Source organism: Prionailurus bengalensis, chromosome B1 (assembly GCF_016509475.1).
Source record: "Prionailurus bengalensis isolate Pbe53 chromosome B1, Fcat_Pben_1.1_paternal_pri, whole genome shotgun sequence".
NCBI lineage: Eukaryota > Metazoa > Chordata > Mammalia > Carnivora > Felidae > Prionailurus > Prionailurus bengalensis.
The window spans coordinates 171,832,172-171,855,599 of record NC_057344.1 but is presented as its reverse complement, the minus strand read 5'-3'; the positions used below and the strand labels follow the sequence as shown (position 1 = coordinate 171,855,599).

The 23,428-nt window shown below is 44.2% G+C and overlaps 1 protein-coding gene across 16 annotated transcripts in view; it reads right to left on the bottom strand.

Moving 5' to 3' along the window:
* The window catches only part of APBB2 (amyloid beta precursor protein binding family B member 2), a 381,239-nt gene extending 358,182 nt beyond the window's left edge, over nucleotides 1–23,057 (bottom strand). For 15 of the 16 annotated variants that reach the window (XM_043572780.1, XM_043572783.1, XM_043572784.1 and 12 more), the window contains exon 1: nucleotides 22,826–23,056. The gene's annotated coding sequence lies outside the window, so the exon portion shown is untranslated. Of the gene's footprint in view, nucleotides 1–22,825 lie in introns of all 16 variants that reach the window. The other variant, XM_043572792.1, reaches the window with a different exon arrangement.
* Nucleotides 23,058–23,428: the final 371 nt, after the last annotated feature.

The window sequence follows — 23,428 nt, the reverse complement described above, 5'->3', positions numbered from 1 at the left end:
ACAGCAGAGGCCATCCCTCTGCCTCCTTCAAGCCTCGAGTCAAACACCACGTCTCCTGTCAAGACTTTTCTGTCCATCCCCAACATCGTTTAAAACCATATCCCCTCTTCCTGGGGGCACCTGAGTGGCTCAGTCAGTTAAGCGTCTGACTTCAGCTCAGGTCATGATCTTGCGGTTCCTGAGTTCAAATCCCACATGGAGCTCTGTGCTGAGAGCTCAGAGCCTACAGCCTAGAGCCTGGAGCCTGCTTCAGATTCCTTGTCTCCCTCTCTCTCTGTTCCTCTCCTGCTCTCTCTCTCTCTCTCAAAAATAAATATTTTTTTGAAAGGCATTCTTTTAAAAATTAATTTTATTAATGTTATTTTATTTTTATCTATCAAATTAAATTAATTTTATTAAATTAATAAAATAAGTAAAATCACATCCCTTCCCCCTAAGCCCCCTCTTCTCCAGCCCCATAGCCTGCTCTGCTTTTCTCCATGGCACTTACACCTTATAACCTCAATTATTTTATTTAGTTACCGTCTAAATTGCTGACAATGGTGCAAGTCCCAGGAAAGCTCAGTTCTGCCTCCTGTGTGCATGCTGTAACCTGAGCATCTAGCTGGTGCTCAACAAGTACATGTTGGATGAACAGATATAAACTTTGCCCACTTATTATCACCAACACTTTAATTTAATGTAAAATAATTCTATTACTGCTATTATGTTGTTTATGTCCTGGATTTTCCAGAACAATTTCTAATTAAGCATCTCCCCAAAAACCTCACTCATCAGCCTGCCCCTTGCCCAACACTGGCCTTAGCTGCCCCTGTAGTTGAGATTTTTTTTTTTTTTTTGCAAGCGAGAGGGGGCTTAAGAGGCTCCACTCCAAGTATTAACAAGTATTATCTCCAAATGTTAAAATTTCTCGTGTTGTTTTACTTTTAAGTTTCTTTTTGCCTAAGTCTTGTCATAACGGGCACATCTTACTTTCATAATCAAAGAAAAACCACAATCGGAAATGACATCCCCCTTCAAAAAATAAAAATAAAAGTGAGTGGGACCATGGCTGAAATCATGCATTTGCAACATCACAGCCCTGAGAAGGACAGCCAAAGAAATCCAAGGCCGTATGTGCCCTCTCACCTCCGAACACACGCCAACCTGGGTGGCGCCACCAGGAGACTGCATTCCAGGGGTGGTTGTTTAAACTTACAGTGGTTCAGAACACAGACTGCCGTCACCAGGTAATCTGGAGACAATTCACAACAAACCAAAGCCATCTTTAAATTGATCAGAGATACAGGTGGTTCACCAGATTTAAAAACAAAACTATGTTGGCTCAACATGCTGGTTTATTTTTTTTATTTTGCCTAATCAGCAATCTGCACATAGCTCTGTGCCAATGTCTAGCCTATCTTAATCATTTTTTCCTCTATTGAAACCAAGTACACTGTATTTTCTTTACCTCCTAATCCCAACGTTCAAATGGTAAAAGTTTTTCAAGAAAGTACACGGACCTGAGGGTGCAGCATTTATACAAGGCCCACAGGAACCTGTGGATTAGAATGAGAGTATTAAGTGAGCCTACCTTGTCTTTCAATAGCAAATACAAGAGTAGTAACATTAATTAGAGCCAATACTTCTTGAGCATGCACTTTGGCCAAGCACTGATCTAAGCACTTCAAATTAATATATTCATCTAATCCCCTCAAAGCCTGTTATCACTACTTAAAAGATGAAAATACAGAGGCACAGAGAGGTCAAGAAAATAGCTTAAGGTTACACGGCAGTACGCATCAAAGTCTGAATCCTGGCTCTAGGACATACCTACACCCTTACACCACTGTGAATGACCACTGGGTGTCTCCTGTACCTATCATGGCATTAAGATCTCAGACTTTTGGATGTACTACTCTCGCTTCCCCTAATATTCTTTCCTTCCTTTGCTGCCTGGCAAATTCCTACTCAACCTCTAAAACCCATCTTTGGGAAACCTTCCCTCGTCCTCCAAGGAGAATTAATCATGCTCCTTCTACTTTCTACCACCATTTTTTGTTCATATGCCTTTTCACTAACATGTAAATAAATAAATCTCCCTCACCTTGACCATGAATCTATGTGGAAAGGAGCTACATCTAATCCATACTTGAATTCTCCACGCTTATTATAAATATCACAAAAATTCATTTATAGATTTAGGATCTTTCGGGGTTCATTTCATAATATAAAGACATTTATGAAGTGCTTACTATTCTAGGTACTTTATGCATTTTAACTCATTTAATCCTCACCACTATAACCCTATTGAAAAAGATTCTTATTATGTCCCCATCTTGCAGATGTGGAAGCAGAGAAAGTTAAAAATTCTGTTACCACCTAAGGTGAGAGCTAGTAAGAACCTGAACTTGACCCCAGGCAGTCTGGCTGCATGCTCACTGCCTGTCCAGTACACAGGTTCTGCACCAGACTCCCTGAGGTCTAAGGAAAGGTTCTTGCTCATTGAGATGCCACATGGAATCCACTTTCCTTTCTTCTTCACATTAATGAGGGAATGATCACCTGAAGGATCTGTGAGGGCAGAGATCCTGTCTGCTTGGTTCACTTACTGTCTAGCATAGGGCCTGTTATTAAAAAGGAAACTCAGGGGACATTTGCTGAATGATAAAAAGTCAATTATAGCTCCAAAATGACTATTTTCTTTACATATAATAGCATTGTTCAAAGTATCATACATACATTACCTTCAAAACAACTACATGAGGAAGATACTCTTTTTAGCCTTATTTTATAGATGAGGAAACCAAGGCACCATGAGGTTCAGTAACTTGCCTAAGATCAATCACAACATTAGAATGTGAAGCCAGGATTCAAACTCTGGAGGTCTGACTTGTCCTGCAGCTTCCTGTGGCTGCTGTAACAATCACAACCTGGGAGGCGGAAACAACAGGAATTTATTGTCTCAACAGTTCTAGAGGCTGGAGTTCTGATATCATGGTAGCAGGCCCTAGCTCTCTCCAAGAAGCCGCTGGGAGAGGGTCCCTTCTTGCCTCTTCCAGCAGCTGGAGGCCCCGGGCATTGGTTGGTTTGTGGCAGTGTAACTCCAGTCTGCCCCCACCTCCACATGACATTCTCATTTGGTCGGCATCCAAATTTCCCTCTTCTCGTAAGGTCACCAGTCATAATGGATTAAGGACCCACCCTACTCTAGCATGACCTCATCTTAACATGACGACATCTTCAAAGTCCCTTTTCCATGTAAGGTCACATTCACAGGTACCGGGGGTTAGTTAAGCCTTCAATTTATCTTTGGGGCGGGGGAGGGGGAGAATGACACAGTTCAACCCCTAACAGATATGACCTGTATAGTACTGACTCCAAAGATGCAGAGAAATGACTCTGTTTCTCTAACCAGTTTTCCTCTTCACTGATGCAAGATTTGCTCCTTCTCAAATCACCCTTCTGAATAAGGAGTGGTTAAAAGTTTGAGATCCAAGGGTTTCTTTACATACGAGGTAAACAGGACGCAACCAAAATGTAAACATGTTTTAAGTACAAGAGAAATTTTCTTTATCGTGAGAAAGCAAGTATTTCTCTCAAATGGAAGCCAGTTAATACACAGAAAAACTTCAAGTACTTATAATCTGCTTGGCTTCCCACTCTTTTACCTCCATTTTTTCCATTTAAGCCAACATCTCTGAGTTTTGACTGATGAACAAGAATTAAACCATCTTCTATAACAGTGACCTATTTGATAGTTGATATTTTCTTTTTAAAACTCTTAATAGAAGTGCTCCCTTCTTTTGAAAGCTAATGATTCCCTGGGGTCTACAACCAACAGTTTAAGATTACATGTAACCTTCAAATTGCCTTCAGATTTTGATTAATAAAAATTTGGAAAATGTAAACGAAGTACACAATTCTTCAAGGAAATGGGTGTTTCAAATTTCTCCTGCTAAGAGCCTCCCTATTCTTCCAGAGTCTGGTGTCAAACCTGTGCATTCACTCTATCATCAACTGTATTTTATTCATCTATTAATCATGAGAAATATGTTCACCACACATGGACAACCTGATTTTCTCTGTGTGTGAGGGAAGCAACCAGAAACTTCCAAAACAAGTTAATTCAGCATTTGGCTCTTTAAATAAACTTGGGGGAAATCTCTGGCATGAATAACTGTTAACCAACCCACTGCTCAGGAGTTAGTCTTTGAAATGGTTTTCTTAGAAGGCATCATTGATATGGGGTGCCTGGGTGGCTCAGTCAGTTGGACAGCCTACTCCGGCTCAAGTCATAATCTCACGGCTCAAAGGCTTGTGAGTTCAAGCCCCGCATCGGACTCTGCACTGACAGCTCAGAGCCTGGAGCCTGCTTCTGATTCTGTCTGTCTGTCTGTCTGTCTGTCTGTCTCTCTCTCTCTCTCTCTCTGCCCCTCCCCTGCTCATGCTCTCTCTCAAAAATAAATACACATTAAAAAAAAAATTAAAGAAGGCATCACTGATATCTAAATGCATACATTTTGCGAGCTGAGATCACGTGTAGTACCACATAAGCTGCCTTAACTTGTTTTAAATATTAAAATCTGCATTTCAGTCGGGATATGATGTAGGTCAAAGCTACTCAAAGCAAACTGTAGAGAAAATGATATTTCCTAAAATCAAATTCTTGACCTGAAATTCTGTGTCTTGCATTCCATGAATTATCCAGAGTCAAATAGAAGTGAAAGTACTAACAGGTTACCCCAAAGGACAGTTCAATTATTTTGGAAGATACAAACGACCTATTTTTTTTTTTAATAAAGTAACAGCCTTCCTTAGAAAAAGATCATTATTAACATGGAATAATTTAGCAAGTCAAATTCTATTTCACTAGTACACCACATTAAAATGCAATTTTCAGGCTAATATATTTACAGAACATTCCAAGACTGCCAGTTGCACACCCCTGGTGGCTGCAGCTTATCCTCCGTAATTATTCTCAGGACAGGATGCTTAATGATCACAGAAATAACTGGCTTTTTCCTAAAGAAAAACAGTGAAACCTCAATTACATCTTTTAAAAGTACATATTAATCCTACAGAGTATATAGAAATTTTCTTTGTTTAAAGAAGAAATTGGAAAAAAAAATGCAAAGCAGCTACAATCACAACCAAATACACTTTGTGCTAACATGAGCCTTCCCACACTTACTCTTTAAGCTCCCAGGGAATTCCAGATTTTGCAACCTAGTAACTCTTGTACCTGGGGGAAATATTAATTTAAGGGTGTGCAGTGTGTGTGTGCTCACACATGCACACATACATGCCGCATTCACATGTACCGAGTGCCTCCCCAGTGCCAAGTTCTGTCCTCATAATCGACATTCAGCTCAATCCGAGCACCTGCTCCAGCTGTATGTATGTCCTTGGACACTGGTAAGCCTCAGCTTCCCCACCTATATTGAGGGTAATTATAGCAACTACCTCACAGAGGCATGGGACCAAATGATGCCCTCCATGTAACACATGCCACAGTGACCACTGTTTCACAGTAAGTGCTCAATAAACATTAACCCTTATAATTTCTAATGGATCCTCCCATAGGTGAGGGAAAAGAGGTAACTTATTTAGGGGCACTGCACTGAGACTGACCCAGGATCAAATGAGAATCCACAGGTATTCCAAGACTATCCAACTGTAATAAGGGGTACAAAACCCTCCGAGGGACTATCATTCACACTTTGTGAAGATAAAAAAGCAGGAGATGAGGTAACAATAAAAACTCTCAGAGCGTTGAACACAAAGCATGAAAAATCTGCTACCAATTATAAATATCTTTCCATTTGCCTTTTCTAAAAGATCTTTTAGAATATTTTAATTCTGAAAAATATCTAAGTTTTGATCAAGAACCATCTTCTACAGCCCAATAACAAATTTGGGGTTATTCTAGAATGCTTTGTCAACCTACCGACCATTTCAACAACAGGAAATCAAGAAAGCAGCATGTGTTTTCACGTTATCACAATAAATCCTCCCAACCCGGTATGAATCGTTCCAGATATTTTACAGACGGGAGAAGCTGTGGCTCAGGCAGGGTACCCACTTATATCCACCTGCCCAGGGCAGGGCCCAAACTGAAACTCAGTCCTGTCCAGACCGACAGCCGACTCTCTCTTGAGAATAACACGAACAAGACAAAAGAAAAGTTAGGCCACACAGTCACTTGGCTTTGAGGAAACACTCAACGAGATAAATGGGAAAAGTGCCACAGTTTGGGAAGACATTCAAATGAAGATTAATTTTTACCAAACTGTTTCATTTCCTCGAAGTCAGTAACAGGCATGGCCAAAACTATGTCCCACAGAGAGCCTACCCAATTCACAATTTCAGGGTTCATCTCTCATAAAAGAAAGCTTTTTAAAAGACAAGAGCTTGGGATCATGTTCAGGTCAAGCAGCCCTTAAACATCCCCCCCCCAGATGCTGGGGTCTGTGCCCTCTGCACCCCTCAACGCTTCAGCCCCAGTGGCAGGCTACACCAAGATCAGAGCATGCCCAGAGCAGCTTCAGTCGGTGAGGACACAGGAAGGAAACGGGAACAGCTCTCTGTTTTTTGGGTTTTTTTAGCTTAAACTTTTTTTTTCCCTTTGATTGTGGTAAAATACACATAACAAAATTTACCGTTACGACCGTGTTTAGGTGTACAGATCCGTGGCATTAAGTACAATCACAGTGTTGTACATCCATTACCAACACCTGTCTTTGTAACTTTTTTCATCTTCCTCAAATCATACATACTCTAGATCCATTAAACACTAACTCTCCGTTACCTCCTCCTTACCCCAGCCCCTGGCGACCACCTTTCTATTTTCTGTCTCTATGAATTACACTATTCTGGGACCCATAAATACCTTCATTCAATAACTGTCCCTTTGTGATTGGCTTATTTCACTAAGCATATTGCCAGTTCTTTTTTGTTCCCAGTTAGCCTCCTTAAAGAAACGCTCTGAAATGCACATCCTCTAGAGGACACAAAAATGAACATGTGAGGACATGTTTTTCCCCCTTTTACTGCGTGCCAAAAGGACATAAAAACACTAATGACGGTCAGGGAGGAAGAAGAATGAGAAAGCCAACAAAATCATCCACGATCTCACGACGCAAGCACTCCGTTTTCATTTCTACTCATTCTCTCGTAATCTTTTGCTTTATGCAAATGAAATTTGTATAATTACATCACATTGAGTATCCTTTAACCTAACCATCAATCAAAATAATAGATCTTCAAGTTTTTCAAAAATTTACTTTCAAGGCCAACGGCCAAGGAAAAATAAATGTGCTTTCATGAACACTCGTATCTTCCAAGCTCCCCTATGGTAGAAATAAGTTAAGATTGCCTGAAGTTTCACTCTGATAAAAGGAAATTGTCCTTGGCAAGACAGAACCATACTGTATAATAGTTGCTGCTGCAGGAAGAGGGCAACACCTTGGCAAAGTTCATACAAAAAACGTTTGCATTTTTTAAGCAAAAATGTATACAAACTCCAGATATGGCCATCCATCCCACTATTATCGCTCTCAGTGGAAAACGACGCAATGGCATCTAATGAAAATCCTGTTTTCTTCCTAGGAAATAAAAATAATAAGACCGCAAATCAACATTCTCCCCAGCTTTTTCATATTGATTTTCTTGCAATTCACATGTTCTCAGAACTAAGGGGGGAAAAGATAAAATTCAACAAAACTCCATGCCTTATTTTTGTTTCTTGTTTCAGCTTGTGGCTTGCAAAATATATACATGTAATATATAGAACAGCAGGATCTAGTACCAGTAAAGGAAAATGATTTAAGATGAAATAAAACTCAAGTCAGCAGGAGCTGACTTTGACCGGGAGACAATTATACCTAAGTTGAGGGAATGCAAGACTTCCTTTACTCATTTTAGTAGAAATAACCTCAAGACCTAGAAAAAAAAGACATTTTTAGAAAACGACACCGACCCAACTGCTAGGTCTCATGCATAAGAGCAGTGAGTGTTACTTCTGTTCCACTACTTCTCACACTTCCTGCTCAAGTCACTGGAATGTATATCATTTGAATGCAGGAGTTTGGGGATACTAGATAATTGAAGACACGGCAATCCTGTGCACAGTAATGGTATCCCATATATCCACCACTCATACTAAAGTTTCTGTTTCATTTAAGGAGAGCACAACCCATGCAAACACAGTGCCCCAACACAGAGGACCCAAAAGCACTAATCATTCCAAATTCCTAGAACTAGAAGGAAACCCCAGGTGTTCCCTCTAGTGCCCCACCACTAGTTCCCTCGCTGGGTGGGCCATTTCCAGGACTATTCCATCTGTATCTGCAGCTTCTTTAACCCTTTTCTCAGTCAGGCCCCACACTGCCTCTTTCTGGAAATTGCCCCAAGCACAAAAAATCAGCAGCACAGGATGGGAGCCTCCCCGCAACCCTGGCAAATGAGCCAAATGCTCTTTTACTCTGAATTATTCTACAAAAAGACTCATCTTGGACTCTCCCTCAAATGAAAGTTTTCAGTGAGCTTATCCCACCTTGAACCTTTCCGGGCTTGCTGTGCCAAACTAGAACCATAAAGGTCAACAACAAAACTTCAAAAAGACAGACCCTGTCCATCTGCTCTGACTTCAGGAAGGGCCAAAACCAAACATACCTCAACTGAAAGGAAATCTAAATGCCAGTATTTTTTAAGCTGGTATTAAGATTCCAAAACATCAGTAAAGGTTCAGTACACAGCGTCTGACCCAAGCTTAATGTTCTCATACCTAAGGCTCACCCTTAGCAACTCCCAGCAGATCACTCCTCTCCCCCTACTTCTACTCAGGGTCAGCTGACACCCAAAGCGATGTTTACATACCCAAAAGAAGACAGAATGAATAACTCAACCACAAACCATTCTCCATTAAAGTAACAGAGGCTAAAGCGTGTGCAGAAACCGCTTGCGTGGACATGACATTACAGCCAACCCCTCCCCGAATGCAGCGAACGAAAAATGACCTCTCAGGCTCTAAACGCCACTTACCTTTGGACCCAAATCAGTGGACTGATCCACTGGGCACAAGGCATTTGGAAAACCAATGTGAGAAATCCCACTCCCGCCTTCTCTTCCACAATCAAAGTCACCAAAGGGGAAGTGGAACGTGAAGAGCAGAGAGAAGCCTGCCTCACGTGAAATATTCTTTTAGGTGTGCACGAAGCAGCAGCTTTAGAGCTGACTGTCCAAGGTGTGCAACAAGATGCATCAGTTCAGAAGATGCTGCGCAGAGTAGGCCCGTGGGCAAACGCGGGACTAAATGTAGTTAACCTCCTGAATATGTTAATGGAAAGAGAAGGTGCATGCAGTTTTCTGAACTCAAAGGCAGAAACCTTTATTCCCAACATATTTCCCATAACTCAGGTTTCACTGAACACCCTTTGGGAAGTACTGCTTTCGGAGCTGTGGAAGCAAGGCTTGAGCCTGGATCTGAATTAGCAAGCACAATAATAAGGTGATGGGTGGAGGGGGGGAGCGCCTGGGTCGCTCAGTTGGTTGGGCATCTGGCTTCGGCTTAGGTCACGATCTCACGGATCGTGGGTTCCAGCCCTGCATCGGGCTCTGTGCTGACAGCTGAGAGCCTGGAGCCTGCTTCGGATTCTGTGTCTCCCTCCCTCTCTGCCCCTCCCCTGCTCACACTGTCTCTCTCTCTCAAAAATAAATAAACATTAAAAAAATAAAAAAAATAATAAGGTGACGTCAATCCAGTCTTCAAGACTACAGGGGCATCAGGGATCCTCAAAGACAGGTTTTAAAGTTAGGCCCTCTGCACCATTCTCGTGGCCTTAAACTGCTCCCTTCCATGTCATGATCTCGACATGGCCATCACTTCCTGTCAATCAGGACACAGCTTAATAAGTCACTTCCTACTGGTTGATCTAAAGGAGCCCTCTAGGCACTGTGCATCACATCACCCAACTCTATTTTCCCTCTGGTACCTCCCACTGAGAAAGCAGGAGTGTTTTACTCATTGCCATAGCCCTAGGGCCTATTGGCACATAGTAGATAGATGCTCAATAAACATCTACGGAATGAGTAAGCACATGAAGTATTCTAGCTATCCCTCCCTCTGGCTTAAAGAAAGGATTGCTTAAACATCTGGTTACATTTAATATCAGTTCACTGAGATTTATTACTTTAAATAAAAAGACCACAGTTATGCTATGGTTGCTAAATTAAATGACATCTGCATATCTTTTGGACACATATTTTCATACCAAGCCACTATTTAAAAACCTATGTATTTTTGAGTAATTCCAGAAACACTAATATGCTTAGTATTAGTCCCTCCCCTAGACCTTTCTAGAATTTGGACACAAAACCACACAGCTAACTGGCTCTTATGTTAACCAAACGCATGCTGATCTCATTAACAGCATGTTATAAGCCTATACCTTCACAACTGTGGGGGAAACTGTCGGAAAAACTAGCTGCTAAAATACGTTCTGGGGCATATTTATTAAAGCCTCCAATGATAAAGTTATTTTTCATTCATATATTCATTCTTTGACAAATGTTTAATGAGCACCCAGGATTTCTAAGCACTGGCAGCACAAAGATGAAGAAGTAACAGTGTTGTCCCTCAAGGGGCTTACAGACTAAAGAGAAGCCAGGAAAGTAAATAGTTGCAAAGCAGTATGACAACAAAGGCTTGATGTAAGAGAGATTGTCAGGCGCTCACAGTGGAAGCAAAAAGAGCCAGTCACCCTGTCCTTGGTGACCATGTACCTAGGGTCTCCCAAGCATGGTCCCCAGACCCGCAGCATCAACATCACCCAGGATATTGTTAGAAGTACAAACTTTGATGGGGCCACCCCACAGTCCTGGGAGACAGAAACTCTGGGGGTAAGGGGAGAATGTGTGTTTTAGCCAGCCCTCCGGTCATTCTGACACACACTGAGGTGGATGATGATTAAGCTACTTCTGAAGGAGAAACAAAAGTCAAGCAAGTAAAGAACACATCGACAGTAAGAATGGTTGCAGGCAATGGGAACAGAGGATAAAAGCCCTAAAGCCAAAAGGGCATGTCGTGAGAACGGTGTGGCTCAAGCTCCGAGCATGAGATGGAGAGCAAAGCAGATCATGAAGGGTACCAGGTGCGATGCCAAGAAGCTGGCACATCATCTTGAGGGCAATGAGGAGCCCCTGGAGGGCTGGGATGGGCATGCCCGGACCTGCAGAGGATTTCAGGAGATCACTTTGCAGGCAGTGCAGAGAATGAACAGAGAGACCACAGAGAAGGCAACTCAACGAGAGGCCACAGTGGTGGGAAGGAAGGGAGGCACACCATCAGCAACAACATAGCTCCAAGCAGGAGTCTGGAGTCAGGGGCACCTTACAGATGTGGAGGTGCCAGGCATGCTGCCTACCCTTTCCTCTGGAAGGAAGCCGTGCCTGACACACCCCCTACACCCAACCAGGGCAGGTGAGAGTCTCGGAAGCACGCAGTACCTCCCACCTCCCCTCCTGGTAGCACACATCACATTTTATCACATAGTCAGTCTCTCCCGCCAGACACAGAGTTTAGGCAGGCAGACACAGTGGCCATCCTGGTCAGTTTCCACCCTGGTCCGTTTCCACAGGCAGCATTTGGAACAGTGCCCAGCGCTTTGGAAGCCAAACTGAATGAATGGAGCTGGACAGGCCAGGAGGCCACTGAGAGGCCACTGCTCTCATTCAGGGGAGAGATAACTGTGTCATGGGGAAGGAATTAGAAAGCTTATGACAACTTGCCTGTTGGTTGTACGGACTGCCCTGAGGGACCTTAGACACAGTTTTTTTCCGGTGGACATTGAGGTTTGGCCTCACGCTTTCTCCAATCTAGGCTCCAGACAGGTATGCGGGGTGCCTCCGGAAAGCCCCAGGGTCCACATTGGCCAAGTCATCATGTCCATCTGTACCAAGCTGCAGAACAAGGAGCATGTGATTGAGGCCCTAGGTAGGGCCAAGTTCAAGTTCCCTGGGCGCCAGAAGATCCACATTTCCAAGAAGTGGGGCTTTACTAAGTTTAATGCGGACGAATTTGAAGACATGGTGTGGCTAAAAAGCAGCTCATTCCAGATCGCTGTGGAGTCAAATACATCCCTAATCGTGGCCCCTTGGACAAATGGCGGGCTCTGCACTCATGTGAACCTCAGCACTGCCCTTCCCCATTCATGCCCACCAATAAATCCTGCTTCCTGTCGAAAGAAAGAAAGAAAGAAAGAAAGCAAGCAAGCAAGCAAGCAAGCTCATGACAACTTAACTTCTTACTTTTCTCAAGTCTGTTGATACCATTCAAAACTCAGAATGGCAATCTTTACAGGTCAATTATGTTAGCAAAATTTGACAGTAAATCTGATCTGCTGAGTGGCAGCCACAAGCCCATCTTCCTGTGGAAAGCCAGCAAGGACCATGACTTGAGCACTTTTGCAAGTGAAAGGAAGACACAGTTGTAGGCCACAGAGACACTGCCACCTAAGATAACAAGTTTGCTCTTTTGTTTTCAGAACTCTAAAACCTTCAAGTAGAGGACCAAGACGTTTTAAATCCCACGGACACATTCTACATCTTTGCTTTGATTTTTAGAAATGATTTCAAGCAGGCAGATAATGTTGTGGCCCAATTACAGGGTATTTTGGAAGTAGTAGGCACCTAACCTGGGGGTGGAGCTGGTGGGTGGAGAGAGGCAAGAGATAGTTACTAAGCAGGCACTACCACCTGCCTCTCACTCTTGCATGGAACTTCATAGAGAAGGGAGCTGTGACAATCAGGAAGTAAGGCGGTCTCCCCTGACCTGCTTCCTGCTTTCTCACCATTCCCAAAATAGAAAGAGCTAAGAAAAAATCATAAATATATTTCTCAGCCCTCCAGGGAAAGGTTCATTAAGGACATAAATCTGGGTCCCTGGGAAAAAAGGATGAAAGACAAAGCTATCAAAAGTCCTAGAATCAAGAGGTGGAAACAGTGGAAAATAAAACCCATGGACAAAAAGGAACCAGAGAAACAAAAACAATGGCCAATTCTTACACCAAAGTATACAGAGAGATGGTGCCACAAACTCAGCTGCCCTGGATTCTCTAAACTCAAGCTCTCTGGAGTCAAAAGTTAAAGTTTTTGCTGAAAATAAAAAATAATTATAACTGTTAAGATCTTACTTCATGCCAAGTATTGCTCATTATTATATTCAAATATTAACTCATGAAAACCTCCTAACGACTATATCATATAGGCACCATTAGTATTCCTACTTATGGATGATGAAACTAAAGCATTGTACATTCTGTTCTCCACCTGTAATTCTGTAATTCTATTGTCCCCAGTCATGTGGCTATTAAATTGCAGAGCAAGACTGGAAGCCTAAGAATCTGGCTATTAACCACCTGCCACCACCTTTCCCTAAGGCTATCTTGTGCATGCACGCACTGTATGATATTTACAAGCATCCTTGGCCTCTAGCCACTAGATGCCAGTAGTAATCCTTCCACAGTCATGACAATCAACAATGTCTCCAAGGGCGCCTGGGTGGCTCCGTCATTAAGCATCTGACCTCGGCTTAGGTCATGATTTCACAGTTCAGGAGTTCAAGTCCCACATTGGGTGAGCTCAAGCCCCACTTCACGTGAGCACAAGCCCCACTCTGGGTGAGCCCCACTCTTCTCTCTCTCTTTCTCTCTGACCCTCATGAGATTCTTCTCCTTCTCTCTCTCTTCTCTCTCCTCCTCTCTCTCTGCCCCTCGCTCACTTGCACCCTCTCTCAAAGAAAGAAAGAAAGAAAGAAAGAAAAAGAAAGAAAGAAAGAAAGAAAGACAGACAAATATTCCCTGGAGGGTAAAATTGCCCTCCCTCACTCCTCTTTGAGAACCACCGCTATAGAGATTTGAAAGGCCAAATCTCTGGGTTCCCATTGGAAGGAGTGGCAAATCCCAGGTATTGGATAGAAGAAACAGGCTGTAACAGTTCTATGGAGGGAAGGAAAATGGAAAAGGAGTCAGCTGAATAGGGTTTCTGTAGTGGGGATTTTACACTAGGAGTCCCTCGCCATGGCTCCTCACTCCCACCGAGCGAGGACAGCCTTCCTTCTCTCCACTCCCTCAGACTTCACACACATGCCTCTCCTGTCCCACCTTACAGTCAGTGCTCTGGTACATTCCTCTGTCTTCCTGAACTTCTCACAGTGCCTGGCACAACATATGTGCTCAATAAACATCTGCTGAACAAAGGCATGAACAAATAAATGAAGCTACGGTTTCTTGTTGTCTGTCTCCACTAGTGGTCTGGAAAATGTATAAATAAATAAAGCCTGGTTATAAGAGAAGATAAGAAATTCTGGTCAGATAGTAGAAGAATCTGAGGTTGAATCAGTGTTTCTCAAAGTATCTATAATGCCTGTGAGTCCAGACCATGGCTCAGTTATTAGGTTCAGAAATTTGGTATTAGTTCACTCAGGAAAAAAATCAACTCAAGGAACCTAACTTATGCTAAAGATATTCTAATTTATTCACTTCCACTGACAAGTAGTACTGGCTAGCAAACAGGCAGACTCTCTTGCCCAGGATTAAAGTCCACTTAGGAAACCCAATGAAAATCAGAAGGGAGCATGCCGGATGCTCCCAAAGAGAGGCACCATCAACAGGCGTGCTGAATTTCTCTCTCCAGACCCACCACTCCAGCAGCCAAAAGTCTCAAGCCAGCCACAAGTAGCTGGAGAAACCTGGAAACCCTCACCTCACCTTCTCCCAGTCATCAGAAACCTCTGCCATCCTAGCATTGCCCCATGATCGGCACGTGACAACCAATCAGATTCCAGTGTGTATGTTTTCACAGTAGAAACATTCTAGACTGCAATGTGTCCAGAGAGGCTATAGAGCAACCCCTAGTTTCAGACACATTCAGAAATTATATTTGGATTTTCTGCTACTCAATTTGTGGGCACATGAAAGAAACGCATATTGGAACCGTAATATGAAAGAACTAATTCCACCATTAAATACGTGGATTTAGGTTAATGTCCATTGTGAAAATGGATGAAAGGTGAAATTTTCACCTCTTCCCCAAATGGTGAATTTAGGAAGGTTCCTCACTCAGAAGAGATAAGAAGGAGGTACCCTAAAGGACTAAGTGAGATGTTTCCTGTAAAACACGAGGCATGTAGTTGACCCTTAATTAATAAATGTTATTTCTTCATCCTGTCAGTCCCTCAGCAATCCTCTGATGGACTCCTGTATACTCACTACAGTTAAGGGTTAGCATTACTGTTTACTGTGCAGGCTTTAGTGAAAAGGACCTCTAAAGTTTCTTTATCTCTAAAATGGGGACAGCACTACGGCATTTTGTAAGAATTAAATAGGTTAACGGCGATAAAGCTCTTAGCACAAAGAGCTCCAACAATAGATTGCCATGATGACCACCAAGACCCAGATACCATTAAGCACAAATTTTAAAGTATTATTTGAAAATATACCATTTTCTTAACCTACTATTTAAAACAGAAATAAGCTGGGTTTGCAATTGCCTGAGCAAACCATTCTTAAGCTTCCTACTTGCTCTGGAAGACGTGATACTCAAAGGTCCAAACCAAGCTGGCTGTTAGACCACTTGTATTTCTATGGCTTTGACTCTAGCAGCATTTCCTAGAAGCACCAACGCCAAATTGCTAAAGCATGCTGCCTTGGCAGAAAGGGGCCTGCATGCAAAGAAACCAACACGAAGAGCTGTCATTTTGAGGCCTTGCCTGCTGAAATTCACATTTCAGTTGTCCTTTCTGCTCTCTCAGACCCTCATCTTTCTTCTTGGCACTTCCTTTGACATTCTTGGGCTATAATTCAAAAATATCTGCTGGTTCCCAGAGCACTTTCAAAATTAGCTTCTTCCAAGCTCCTAAGACCTTGGTCTCTACCAGTGACCCTACATTCCTAGAAGGCCCAGAGGCCCCATCAGCCCACCCATAAGCTCCAGTTTGGCCTGGCCTACACTTCTCACTCTATCCCAAAGGCAGGGCTCTGACATCTCAGGCCTGGCTTCCCAGACTTGTCAATTTCATGGACCATTAAGCTGCCAAATAAAAATATTCCCACCAATTCATTAAAAAAAAAAAAAAAAAAATCTAACCCCCAAAGCAGAAGGGTATAGTCTCAGAGCAAAAAGGACACATCTTTATGGGGCATCTGGGTGGTTCAGTTGATTAAGCATGCAACTCTTGATTTCAGCTCAGGTCACTGATCTTATGATTTGTGAGATCAAGCCTCCACATCGGGCTTTGCACTGACAGCATAGAGTCTGCTTGGAATTCTCTCTCTCTCTCCCTCGCTCTCTGCCCCTTCCCAGCACACGCACGTGTGCTCTCTCTCTCTCAAAATAAATAAACATGAAAAAAGAAAGAAAAGAGAAAAAAGATAGGGCACCTGGGTGGCTCAGATAGGGCAACCGACCTCAGCTCAGGTCATGATCTCGCAGTTTGTGAGTTCAAGCCCTGGGTCGGGCTCTGTGCTGACAGCTCAGAGCCTGGAGCCTACTTCAGATTCTATGTGTCCCCCTCTCTCTACCCCTCCCCTGCTCACACTCTGTGTCTCTCTGTCTCTCAGTCTCTCAATAATAAACGTTAAAAAAATTAAAAAAGAAAAAAGGGCACATCTTGTAATTTAGACACACTTACAAAACATTCACTTCAGCATCATCATTATTTTGATAAGGCCAGCAAACACATCCCCAACAGACAATGGCCTGCAGGCCTAACACCATGCTTTGCACTTTTAAATTGTGTGGAAACTAAAATCTGATCTATAGGGCAGCAATTCTGAAAACGCTACATCCTACAGCACTGTAATGCCAAGCTTTCCTTCTCCCAAAACAGCTTTGCCCTTCACTCTCTGGAGCTCTCTGCAGGTTCTCTCCAACCTCCTCCTCCTAAGCACACTTCTCCTAGCTCCGTTACAAAACTGCATTCTTTTTAGCCTATTTTAAAAGAAAAACACAAACGAAACCACTTTTCCTCCCACCCTGAGCATTCCTAAAGCATACTTTCCAGTAGAGTTACCCTTTTAAAACCTCAGTTATTACCTAGCAGACAAAATTTTGCAGGATTTCCATGAGAGGCAAAGAATAGAACTTATAACCACTGTCAAATCATAAATACCTTAATCCATAATTCCATACTACTCATTTTTTTCCAAGTTCTCATCCCATCTTTGTCCATATAAATCTGTACATTGTATGCATCAATACATCATACATTTAGACCTTTTTCCTGATGATAAAACTAATGTCTGTCCTAGCATTTGGTCAATGTTTATAAGACCAGGTAGGATTCAAACATAATGGAAATAAGATTATGCAGAAAGGAAATGTCTCCTGTGAGTCTACACCTAAAGGCCTCTAACCCTTTTTTTTTTAAGATTTATTTTTAGAGAGAGAGCTCATGAGTGGGGGAAAGGGGCAGAGGGGGAGGGAGAGGGAACGAGGTGGGAGGGGGGAATGAATCCCACGCAGGCTCCACACTCAGCACAGAGCCCAACACAGGGCTCGATCGCACAACCCCGGGATCATGACCTGAGCTAAAATCAAGAGACTGACAGTCAACCGACTGAGCCACACAGGTGCCCCAAGGCCTCTAATACTTTGAAATTGATCCAGACTTCTTACTTCTGGCCAAGTTGTAGTGACCTGACTTTCTAACCTCTATGCCTTTCCTCCCTTAGGGCTCTCATGTTTGAGTTACTGCTTCACTCCTACCAGAGGCCCAGTAACCCTGCAGCCTGGTTAACATCAGAAGCATTAGATTTACTGCCTGTTTATCATCAATTATTAAAACGTGGGTAACAACTCTGGCGTCTCCTCACCTGCCTCGCTTGAAGGTTAATGACACTGAGTTTTGTGAATGTCATGAAAGCAAAGTGCACTACAACCAAATGCATCAGTTTCCTTTGTTCTCTGCCCCATCATCATAGCTTGCCAAAAGAAAAAGAAAGAAAAGGAAAAAAGTTCACGATCTTGCCAAAGCTGAGTAGATGTCTCTCAACAGCCACCACTCCTGCTACTGCAGAAGCAGGCCCTGGACACCTGCCCAATACAGGGATGGTGCTAACATGAAATGATAATGATAATTTTATTCCAGAGAGCAAGGGCTACATTTCTAATCGAGGGCTGAAGACAGAGGATGGGGACATGGAAAGGGCTTGCCAAAACTTCCTAGGAGTAGGCCCGGCACCCCAGACATATGATACTCTCCTCTGTGGCCTCTGTAGAGGCTTCTCTCTCAGTTTATCTGATGCCCAAGAGCAGAGTTTCCCCTCAGAAGATGCTATAAAACAGTTTCAAATATCTAATGTGCTTTATCCAAATCTAATCATTACCTTACCCCTACCTAGACTTGGCAGGGCCACAGAATTAATTTTATGACAACCATTCTTTGACAAAAACTAAAGGGGAGTTAAGGATTTGGCCAAAAAAAAGGAAGGGCATTCCACAGGGTGCCTGAGTGGCTCAGTCAGTTGAGCGTCCGACTTCGGCTCAGGTTATGGTCTCATGGTTCATGAGTTCCAGCCCCACATCCAGGTCTGTGCTGGCAGCTCAGAGCCTGGAACCTGCTTCAGATTCTGTGTCTCCCTCTCTCTCTCTGTCCCTCCCCCACTTGCACTCTGTGTCTTTCTCTTTCTCAAAAATAAATAAACTTTAAAAAAAAGCTTAAAAAAAAAAAAGGGAGGGAAAGGCATTCCTCAAAGGCCAGGTCAGGATAGGCCAGACCTAGTGAAACAAAATCAGCTTCATCTAATGCTCTAAATTAAGTCCAAATCACCACCCCCCTGCCCCCACCCCCACCCCCTCAAATGGCTGCATCAAAGACTCCTGAAATGGGACAAAAGAACCCAACAGGAGGTGCACTCTACTGCAACTCCCTCATTTTACAGATGGAAAAACTGAGGCCCAGACAAGGAAACAGACTTTCCCAAGATGACACAGTAAATGAAAGCAGCAGAAGAGCCTGACTCAGAAGGCAAGTCTTGGGAGTCACTGGTTCGTAGTCTTTCCACCAAATCCCACCAGACTCTTTTATTATGGAGAATCTGTCACTCTGTGTCTGACAAACCATTTCAACTGAGACATGCCATCAACTGGCAGAATACTAATAACACTAATAACACATTCGAAGTAAAATGGGTAATCTGGGTTTATCTCCCTTACAGTTAGGTTTATGTGTTGGTAGCACAACACTGTTGAAAATAAACGAACATAAAAGTTTTTAAATCCAGAGAGATTATTTAAAACATTCAAATCATTTTGAAAACATGCTGTTCCAATCAAATCTAATTCCAAATAACAAATCAAAAATGTTTCACAACAGAATGCTTCTTTAATAATGAAACCGTCAGAAATATTCTCATAGAAGATAAAACTTTAGGGGCGCCTGGGTGGCGCAGTCGGTTAAGCGTCCGACTTCAGCCAGGTCACGATCTCGCGGTCCGTGAGTTCGAGCCCCGCGTCGGGCTCTGGGCTGATGGCTCAGAGCCTGGAGCCTGTTTCCGATTCTGTGTCTCCCTCTCTCTCTGCCCCTTCCCCGTTCATGCTCTGTCTCTCTCTGTCCCAAAAATAAATAAACATTGAAAAAAAAAATTAAAAAAAAAAAAAAAAAAGAAGATAAAACTTTAAAGTTCTATTGCTGTGCAATCAAACTATTGTCCACCTCCTCAGAGGGGCTTTCTTGGGAAGCTGACATTCATGTGAAAGATACTGAGACATAAGATACGTAAGAAGCTTCATATCAGACTTGGCACAGAGCAAGCATTCAACAAATGCTAGTTTCCTTAACGTGGGGCAGGAAAATAAGAATTGCCCACATAACTAGTTAATACCTTCTTACAATACTTTCCTAAAAGCCCTACAGCCTTGGAAAACTTAAGGTGTTACAACATCAGAGTCCTGCCTATTTTAAAAGTGTAACTAAGGGCACCTAAGTGGTTCAGTCGGTTAAGCGCCCAACTTTCGATTTCGGCTCAGGTCATGATCTCGCAGTTCAGTTCGTTGGGTTCAAGCCCCATGTCGGGCTCCAAGCTCACAGCATAGAGCCTGCTTGGGATTATCTCTCCCTCTCTCTCTGCCCCTCTCTTGCCCACACACCCCACCCCCTCTCAAAATAAATAAACTTTTTTAAAAAGTGTAACTAAAAAAGATATAGAGAACAATCCATTTTTCTTAAAAGGCAAATTAAGATACTGTGAAATCAGAGTACTCAGCATAACCCTGTACTAATATTTTTTTTTAAGTTTATTTATTTATTTTGAGAGAGAGAGAGAGCAGGGAGGGGCAGAGAGACAGGGAGACAGAGAATCCCAAGCAGGCTCCACACGGGCAGTGCGGAGCTGGACACAAGGCTTGAACCCACAAACTGTGAAATCATGATCTGAGCCGAAACCAAGAATCTGATGGCTTAACTGACTGAGCCACCCAGGCGCCCCAACCCTGTACTAATACTAGGGCAAGGCTTTCAGTATTAATTCCTGCTGTAACGAAAGAAAGAAAGAAAGAAAGAAAGAAAGAAAGAAAGAAAGAAAGAAAGAAAGAAAGAAAGAAAGAAAGAAAGAAAAGAAAAGAAAGGAAAGAAAGGAAGAAAGAAAAAGAAAGAAAGAAAGAAAGAAAGAAAGAAAGAAAGAAAGAAAGAAAGAAAAAATTCAATGTTTGCTGTTTTTCTGGTGGCAGGAAAAAGATCATTGAAAGTTGAAACGTGACATTAAAAAAGTAAAAAGAGTAACAGTTTTAAAATACGTTATCTTTGTACATGTGGATTCTTGCAAGATGTAGTAATTTTTTAAATAATGTTGTAGTCTCTTACTCATATTAATCCATTTAAGTGTAAAACGCCAGTCTTTTAGACTTCAGCTCATCAAGGTTTTCCACTACCACTGCATAAAAGTTTCACAAAGTGCTGAATGGTGCTGGCTCCTTGGAGGTGAATTACCTAGTTCAAAATATCCTTTTGAGAAGAGAATAAAGTGTAAGGAACTCCTTCCCTGGAAAAAGATCTCAACTTTAGATCCCTTTCTCCAAAGCTCTGAGCAAATACCCAGGGGCATCCCTAGATTATGAAGACCTCAAGGGATTCTGGGGGTCATGCAGTACGATGATGACAGAAGAAAAGCAACAGAAATCTTGCCTGTGTGTCTCCCTTGGTATCCTGACTCCTGGCCCACTATACTCTACTGCCACCTGTGTTCTCTCAGCATCTTCCCCAGCACAAGGTTCCTCATCCATCTGAGAAATGCCATCCCTTCAAATCAGTGCATTTCTAGGATTCTGCAAATTACGATACACAGCTGTTAAACAATTATTGTTTTCAAGCTACAAATAGAAAATGCAACAAACCTGCTACCTAAATTCACAAAGAAATCCCCCTTCAAGGATTATGTTCCTGAAAGGCCAGCTACACAAACTTGGATATCCTTAATTATCATGGCCTTTTGAGGACAACATTTGAAATAGAAGTCCATGACAAGGAAAAAAAAATCAAAGACTTAAGAGACCCAAATCCAGAACAACAGGTCAGGAAGCCACTGTTTTGTTTGTTTAAATCAGTTAAATATAAACAAATGACAAACCAATGCCAATTTCCCAAAGTTTCCTCATTTCTTGGAACTCAAACACCACTGTTGGCATCATTTTATGATAATCCTTTAGGTATTTCACCTAAGTCATCAGGCGCAATGTAAAGACAGTGACTGAAGGACTTGTTAAAACTATGCCCCCTCCAGAACCCAGTCTGGTCGGAGCTTCTGACCCTGACCTTATTAGTCTCTTCTCAATCTTGGCCCTCCCAACCACTCAATCCATCCAAAAACGTTTATGACAGTTGTGGCTCTAAACTGCGCAGAACTTGACTACAAAACGGCCACAACTCTAAATCTGATTTCTCCAATTGATTCTGGTTTAATTCAAGTTCCACTCTCCCTCGGCCCTTCGCCCCTACCCCCTCAGTTCTAGATCTCTTCACCGCGGTCTAGACCATCCAGGATTCTTTCTATGGGACTCGGCACCCCTCGCTCCGTCCAGCGCTGTTTTCATCGAACAAATGTCATTTCCAACGTTCAACCCTCCATTCCTCCCGCCGGGCAGCAGAGGGGCATTCAGGACCCGGTGGCCAGCTTCCCCGATTAGGTCCCCTTCGCCCAGCCATTTTCTACTTAAAACGCTCTCTGCCGCCGAGAAGGAAATGAACTTTTCCCCCTTTGATCTCCCAGCAGCTAGCGTCTGAACCCCCAAGAAGCCAGCGCCGTCTCCAACTCCCCGGCAGGAGCGCGCTGCCGCCCCAGGAGGGAGAGCCCAACCACACAGCAGAGGCCGGTACCAGGGCAAGGGGGTGTGCGCTCTTCTCCGCCGGCGCCCGCCCTCACTTTTCCCCTCCGCAGCCCCCCACCCGGGCGCACCCCCTCCAACCCTGTCTTCCCCCGCCCCAGGCCCCGCCAAGCCCGGGCTGCCGAGGGAACCAGGGCGCCGGGAAGCGGGAGGGATGGAAGTCAAGGAGTGAGCCCGCAGTCGCGGTGCCACCCGGCCGGCCCTGCGGCGCGAGCGCAGGGTGCATCGGACTCCGCAACGAGTTCCCCCTGCAGATGCGGCGGCAGCTGCTGCAGCTGTGGCTGCCGCGAGGCGGGCGGCAGTGGCCGCGCAGCCCCAGGGGCCGGCAGGAGAGGAGCAGCAGCCGGGCTGCGCGCAGCCACTCGTCGCACGCCGCTGCCGCTGCCGCTGCCGCTGCCCGGGTCTCTCGCCAGCACTCCCGGGCCGCCCTGGGGTCCAGGGCAAAAGCAAGGAAGAAAACGAGGCTCACCAGCGATGCGCGCCGCGCTCGCTCCGGCACCGGCGCCCGGCCGCTCTGCTCCAATCTCGCCTTCCCCGGAGCGCCCGGATCAGCTGCGGGTGCAGCGCACGAGCTTCCTACTTGAGACCAGGACGGGCTCCGGCGACTGAGCATGCCCAGTGCCGCTCCGCGAGTCCCGCGCAGGCAGCGGCGCCGGCGAGATTCCACTTCTCCAGGCTTTGGCGGCGGCTGCGCGAGGAGAGACTGGAGGGACCCGGCCAGGCGGGGGCCGAACCGGAGAAAGGCGGGGCCGGGGGCGGGGGCCGGGGAGGAGGGGGCGGGCCGCGCTCCTCGTGCGACCCCTGCAGGCAGAGGCTGCGGGGCCTCTGGGACCCACGGTTCCCCTATTACCTGGGAAGATAGCAGGGAGGCAGTGGGGGCCTGGGTTCCGTGAGCCAAGGGCTGGGAGTCGCGATGCAGCCCAGTATCCCCTCCATGTGGCCTGGCGTCTGTCTGCACCAGCAGGCAGTTGGGTAACCTCATCCCTGGCTAGTCTTTTCCCCCACATGTCTGCAATCCCTTATAATGGGAAGATGTACCCAGATGACAGCTGCCCACACCCACCCAGCTGCA